Genomic DNA, 7657 nt, shown 5'->3' with positions numbered 1-7657 from the left:
CAGAGAATAAGCAAAGAAATTCTTTGATCTTAAAACTTTTTTAAAGTGGCAATATTAAAAATAAATTCATAAAATAATCAACACCTCTATTTAAAAAGAACATCAGTAACAAACAAACAAACAAACATGAGAAAGACATGGCCATAAGCTTCTAACAAATGCCCTACAAATATATTAAACATTAGGGAATTAACTTATCAAGATACACATAGAATTTACACAAATAGAAATACAAGATATAAAAGGAGACATATTTTTAAAAATAACCATTGCTCATGGTTGGGCCATGTCTATATAAAAACTATGTTATAGATATCATTATCCAGAGATACTTTTAAAAATGTTTATTGACCAATTATTTTGCTTTTATATTACGTGTATTTTTCCAATTCTCCATTCTTCTCTCTCTCTCTTTCTCTCTCTCTCTCGCTCCCTGAGAACCATTCCTCAATTCCTTATATTAGACTATAAAAAGAGAAGGGAAAAATAGCTTAAGAAAACGTACATACATATATATATATATATGCATAATATCAACATATATGTACCTCTATATTTTAATCTGGATATGCAATTTTCTAGATCCATAATCTGTCTCCTTTGCTAAGACAGGGAGGAAGAGTCTTTTATATGCATTCTTTGGGGTGCAGCTTTTGTATTTTGATTATGCAGCTTTTGATTTCATTTGTTTTATTGTTCTTTACACTCACATTGTTGTAAGCATTCTATGTATCTACATTCTTTTCATCTGTATAGCTATATCTTCCCCTTAATTCTACTTACTTAAGCTTACTTTAGTTCATATAATTTTTTCTCATTCTTCTCAGAGTTCATCAAGCTCAATGTATCTTGTAGTAGAAAGATATTCCCTTCCCTTCTCATATCATAATTCGTTTACTCATTACTTTGTTGATGAGTATCTACTTTGTTTTTAGCTTTCTGAATATGTACATTTCTACCCACATAGACACATATTCACTCAAAAGCCACTTTTGTGTATGTGTACTATATATATATAGTATGTGTGCAAATATGTATATATGTATGTATGTGTGTGTGTATGCATGCATATGTCCAGATGACTGAGAGAAGGGATCCTGGAGGGACAAGAAGGGGCTGACAAGACAGGATTGGAGGGAGGGCAGTCAGAAGAATAGAAGAGGCTGAAAGGATTCAGGACTAATGGGGAAAGGAAACTGGAAAGGAATTACAAAGGAGAAAAGATTGGGAGGACAAATAAAAAATCATGTATCTATATAAGTGAATTGAAATTATATTATCTTTATTTCTTTACAATATAGTCTGAACTCCATAAATGCTATTTATTAATTTCTACTTTTTCCTATTATATACCTTGAGATTCTGCATGTTTTGTTCCTTCAGTGAATCTTTTTTCCTAGGTCTGCAAATTGATTCTTTGGCAGTTTGATTGTTGTAGCACTAAATCTGTAAATTTATGTTGTTGGTGTTATCATTTTTATTATATTGATGTGACCCAACTATGAGTACTGAATATTTCTCCAATTACTTAACCTGTGCTTTGTTTCTTAAGGAATATTTTGTATTTAGGTATTTAATATGCTTTGGTAAATTCACTTCTCATGCTCTTTTCCATCATTGTAAATGGCAATTCCATTCCAATTATTCTTTCCAGGATATACTTATCATAAATACATAAAATAATAATAAAATTAATTTGGACTATATTCTCATAGTAAATAATGAGTAAAAGTATAAATGGAGTGGACTCAGAATTGCCAGGAGGGAGATGAAAGGAGACTTCATGGGATGATATCAATAAAAGATATTTTAAAAAAGAAAATTGGATATTGCCATTCCACTCCACTATCCCATAAATTTATTGAGTGATTTGATTTATTTCAAATAAACAAGAGTTCTTCATTCAACTTTGAAATTACAATATAAAAGAAGAGTTTGGTGGTGTGATAAAGTTTTTTTTTTTTTTTTTTTGCAAGGCAATGGGATTAAGTGTCTTACTCAAGGTCACACAGCTAGGTAATTATTAAGTGTCTGAGGTGGTGTTTGAGCTCAGGTCCTCCTGACTCCAGGGCTGGTGCTCTATCCACTGTGCAACCTAGCTGCCCCTGTAACAGAGTTTTAAGATGGGTACAACTTGACCTGTTAAGACAATACTATTAAAAAGAAATCTAATGCTCCTGGAAGATGTCAGCTGAGTCTAATTTCATTCAAATGAAAAAACTTATCATGCAGTTCCTTCATTTTTTCATTCTTAGTCTATTGGGAAGACATGAATGTATTCACTTTTTCCTTTGATTTATGGAGAAAAAGAAATCCATTGATTCATAGAATTCCTCATAGAGTTTGAGGGTGACCTTAGAAACCATCTATGGCAATGCCTTAATTTTATTTATTTTTCTTAAGAAAATTTTAATGTTATCCTTTAGTTTTATATAATATTCATTTCATACTTCCCTTATAATAAAGGCAAAAATAGCAAAACTAAAAAATATATCAACCATGTTGGAAAATAAAAATCACACTCCATACCCATCATTTCTCAGTTATTCAGTGAAGGAAGAAAATTCAATTTTTCACATGTTCTTGAGGGATAAGCCTTGTAATTATAATAATATAACATTCAGTTTTGTTTTATTTTCCTTTCCATTTACATTATAATCATTTCTATTTACCTTATCCTGTCTCTTTTCATATATCTTCCGACGTTTTTCTGAATTCCTCATGTTTATCATTTCTTTTTTTGAATTTTGTTCATTATATTTGTTATCCTTCCTTTTCCAATAACTTTCAAAAATATATTTATTTGACAGATCTAGATTAAAATGCATAAAAGGGGAAGGAAAACAGAGTTATAGAGTAAGGAACAGTAAATTATTTTGAATCAATTAACTGCACTCATTAACATTCTGTAACAATGGGATTAAGTGGTCTGATTTATGGTTTCCATGACATTTGTTTATACAGATAAAATTATGGCAAGTTATGGCAAGTGTTGTTCTTCCTAAGGGAAATGTAAATGAATTGATATTTCTTGCTAGAAAAAGGTACATACATACATATAATCTACACATATGTGTGTCTATATACATGCACCTTTATACATGGTTAAATAAATAAAGGCTTCTTCTCCTCTTAATATGGCCCTCTTCCCCTTTAGAATTCTAGTGTTTTAAAGTTCATTCTATTTCTTTCTGAACCTGAGTTAACATTCACATGAAGAATTCCAAGGCAGAAAAAGCATCTTTATCAGAGGTCTAAGATTTCTATTGGAGAGACCATCCTTCTGGCTCTGTAAAACAATCAGGGCAGAACTCCCTAGGAAAAGGTATACACATATTAATAACTAGAATATCTAAGTAGTATTAATTATTTCTTGCCTTATTTTGCTTTCAAGCTAGAAACCAGCCCTAGAAGGTTTCTTTAATTATAACTTCAAAGAGGAGCATTCTTCTGGGCCAAAATTGTCCTAAACCACTGGAATATGAAATAAAATTGTCCACATCTTGGTAGCCAAACCTTGAGGAAATGAGAAAGCATGCCAGTGTTCTGTCCTCATGTTTCTCAGTTACTGTGCCTAAATATTCCAAAGCACATAAATGGAAGACAATATCTTGTTCTTAATCAATTATTGGCAACCCTGCCCTAATTCATATTTATCATTTCTTAGGTCCAATACTATTCCATAACATTTATGCATAGAATTTGTTTATTCATTCCCAAATGATTAGTGCCCACTTTGTTTACATTTCTGACCTATCACAAAAGTGTTGCAATGAATATTTTGACAGGCATGAAGACCCTTCCTTAAGACAAATGACCAAAAGCAGGATCTCTGGGGAAAATGGTATAGACATTTCCATTTTTTTTTCTGAGCATCTTAATTTAAGAAACAGGTTTAGTAGGTGAAATGACTTGGTAGATCTTAAGCAAACATATGACTTGTCAAGTTAACAAATCTAGTTAGTGCTGTAACAGACTAAAAATCAGCTCATTGCATGAAGACTAAGTTGTTAAGTTTAGAATTTAGGATTTCAGATGATGATATTCTTTTGAAGTGGGAGATTAGAAAGGAAGTCATATGAACTCACTTTCACTATGCTTTCTTCACACTTCAAGTCTGAGAATATAGCAAAATTGCTTCTGTGTTCACTTCCAATGTAGCTTTCCTATGGGAGGAAAGACTATCAAAAAGAGAATGAATAAAATTTGCTAAAGAAGGCCAACATTTGCTCTCAAGACAACACAGGAGACATAGTAGCTCCTGTTCTAAAGTAACATGTTTCAAGGGAGGAAATATGAGACTTCATGGCCAATTATAAGCAGGATTCACCAGATCTTGCTATAATAAGCAAATTATTAATTGTTTTTGCTGTTGCTGTTTTTCTCTACTGGCAGCTCTATAATCTTTCCAAATTAGATGTCCCCTCCATCAGTATGGCTTGTAGCCCATTGAGGCCTTTATTTTTTAATCATCCAAGACTCTTGTCCATGTTTTACAATTCAATATTATGAGTGGTTTTCTTTACTTTCTTTTGACATGAGAGTGTACCAATGGAAATATTCAGATTGTTCTGCTATTTTTCATCTTTACTATGCAATCATCCCATCTTTTTTCTCTCATGTACTTCCCTGAGAATATCTTTTATCCTAGTTTTTCAGCTTTTTTATGTGTTATATGTTGCATCCTGCTCACACCCACTGCCATGTGTTTTATCTATCACTCTCTGTGTGATATTCGAATTAACTCCTCAGAGGATATAGTGTTCCAAGATTCCCAGTCAAGTAACAGCACTAGTAGATTCTTGGTATTAAAATTATGCTCCCTTTTTCTCAGAGAAGTTTGAGGCTATTATAGGAGATTTTCTAAAAGCAACCCAGTCCATTCTCTTCCTTCCAGTCAGTTCTGAGCCCAACTCATTGCCTATTTGTAATATATGTATGTATTTACATGCCTGCATATACACTGATGGGCAAGTTCTATCAGTTGTTCTAGCTCTGTCACTCACCACATTGTGACACTTTTGAAGACAAGGAATTGAGGAAATCTTTGGCAGGTGCTACTTTTCTGGAAAAACTTTGAGAACAGTCCCAGAACAGAATATATTTACTTTTTTTTGTTTTTGTTTTTTACAAGGTAATGGGGTTAAGTGGCTTGCCCAAGGCCACACAACTAGGTAATTATTAAGTATCTAAGGTCAAATTTGAACTCAGGTACTCCTGATTCCAGGGCCAGTGTTCTATCCACTGTGCCACCTAGCCACCCCTTTTTTTTTACTTTCTAAAGCTAAATATGGAGAAGTTCATAGCAGTAGATCAGTCACTTGGTAATGAATTCTTTAGCCATGCCAAGAGGCAAAGACAAATATAATAAATGGTTCTCGGCTATATAAAATCTAATTTCATTTGTTCAATGACAGTGATAGAGAGATTGGTGTGGGGGCAGATGAACCATACAATTTTTAGTCTACCTATAAACAATGACGGTTAATGGTACTCTGCAAGTGAGATATTTATTCGGTGATTAAGTAGCCTGATGGGACAAAATTTTATCTATCAATTGATATTCTTGCTGTGAATGAAATCAGAAGACAATAAGAAATTGTAGTTGAATGAAAGGATGACTTGTACATTCACCTCAAAGGAGCAAATAAAAATGTTACAAGAGTTGGTCTTATTGAATATTCAGAGAAGATGAGAAAAACCATTTCATGTGATACAATTATCTAAAAGCACTTTGTTTTAAATCTTGTATCAAACACTTACTAGGTATGTGACCCTGCAGAAGTAACTTACACCTTATGGGCCTCAATTTTTTCCATCTGTAAAGTGGGAGAAGGAAGTCAAAGACCTCTGAGATACTTTTCAATTCAAAATCTATGGACTTAGGGGGATTTACAAAAAAGATCATCTTGAAGGTAATTGCAGTTCAAATAGCACTTGTTGTAAACATATAGAGAATGAAGACAGAAAAATACTATGTAAACTATCCAAATTATTTTACAAAAATATTTGGTGAATTCAATGCAAAGGTGAGTATAAGAAAAGCCATAACTGAAATGGAGAAAATGGAAGTTGGTCACATTTAGAGGGTTCCAAATTGGTTCTACAAACTTTGGGGGAAATGATTGACCTTCCTTTGGTCTATTTCAGGAGGATAAGTAGTCAGATTGAATTAATAGTAATGCTATGGGTCCTGACTCATCCACCAGAGACTGGGAGAGTTTGATCCAGACATCTTCTTTTCCTCAGATAACTGTAATTTCAATATTTTTAGTTCTTCCCCTCCAGGGGAAGTATTAAAGGAATGTGGACAATGACAACTTCAAGTCTTTAAACTTCCAGACAGATTATGAGGTGTACCTAGTCCCATGGGGAATGCAGTTTTTTTCTTGTCTCTTAGTGATAGAACTCCAATTGTCCATCCATCCATTCCCTTGTCTTTCTGAGTCGTCCTTTCAGATGAATCAGTCTTGGAAGTTTTCATCTGAATTCTCTTTTGTACTGTAAAGTCCTATTTGTATGTAGTTATTTGTATTTTGTCTCTCCCACTAGAAGGGGAATTCCTTGAGAACAAGGATCCTCTGTTGCCTTTCTTTGTATCTGCTTAGCTCAGTGACTGACCTGGCATATAGGAGGTATTAAATTTTTTTTGACTCAGTGACTGACTCTGAATTCTGTGTATCAGCCCTCATATCTTTCCTGGCCTGTATCGTGAGTAGTATGCTGGACATCTCTACTTGGATGTTCCATAGACATTGTGATCCCACAACGTTAAAGAACAAAAAACCCAAAACAAAATTAAAAATCTCAGTATTCTATACTACGAGATCCATCCTCTTTTCAAACTTCTCTATTTGTCTTGATAGAACACCACTTTTCTAAATCACCCAGATTAAAAACTTTGCCATTGAGTTTACCTTTCCCTCAACAGTCTTTCACAGTATCTCAATATTATTTGTCCCTCATCTCCCACTCAAACAACCTTTACTTTATATTTGCTCCCCATTACCTCTCATCTTGATGGTCTTCTAATTGGACTCCAGTTTTAGTCATTCTTCTCTACATTCTATCCTCTACTTAGTTGCAAAAATAAGCTTTTCTAATTTATAAGTCTGAATCTGACTTTTTCCACTCAAGAAACTTCAATGGCTGTAGGATAAAATCCAAATTCAGCTTGGTATTTTAACACCAATCAGAATTCAGAACTAGCCTCCCCCTATAGATTTATTTCAAAGCATTTCCATTGTTGTACTCTTCTATTTTCTATCCAGACTTTTCATAGATTTCATAGATTATTATATGCTTACAATATATCCTCTCCTCAATTTTGTAGCTAGGTTTGCTAGGTTTCTTCAAGTTTTAACTGCAGGAAGACTTTCTGATACCTCTATGTATTAATCCTTTCTCTCTTCTCAAAGCAACATGCATATACTTATCTGTTTATTAGTTATATTCTCAGAGTAGGATATAAACTCCTTGAGGGCAGGAACTGAAGTTTTTTTAGTCTTTGTACCTCAACTTCCTAGTCCAGTGCTTTTTTTATAGTAATTTCCCCAAAAATGCATATTGGATTGGATTGGAAAGTACCAAAAAATCCACATGAATGAATTCTCCCCACACACACTTTTTGAACTGGTTTGTGTGTGTGTGTGTGTGT

General features: G+C 33.4%; 1 long non-coding RNA gene across 1 annotated transcript in view; it reads right to left on the bottom strand.

Moving 5' to 3' along the window:
* Nucleotides 1-363: 363 nt before the first annotated feature.
* Nucleotides 364-7657, bottom strand: part of LOC141500799 (uncharacterized) — a 34008-nt gene continuing 26714 nt past the window's right edge. Inside the window, exons 2-3 of the long non-coding RNA XR_012472043.1 lie at nt 2673-2812; nt 364-465 (exon numbers count right to left, since the gene is read on the bottom strand). This is a non-coding gene — a long non-coding RNA (uncharacterized LOC141500799). The remainder of the gene's footprint in view (nt 466-2672; nt 2813-7657) is intronic.

Source organism: Macrotis lagotis, chromosome X, assembly GCF_037893015.1.
Source record: "Macrotis lagotis isolate mMagLag1 chromosome X, bilby.v1.9.chrom.fasta, whole genome shotgun sequence".
In the NCBI taxonomy this organism is placed as follows: Eukaryota; Metazoa; Chordata; class Mammalia; order Peramelemorphia; family Peramelidae; genus Macrotis; species Macrotis lagotis.
The sequence above is the reverse complement of the archived record's forward strand: the minus strand, read 5'-3'. Positions and strand labels throughout refer to the sequence as shown.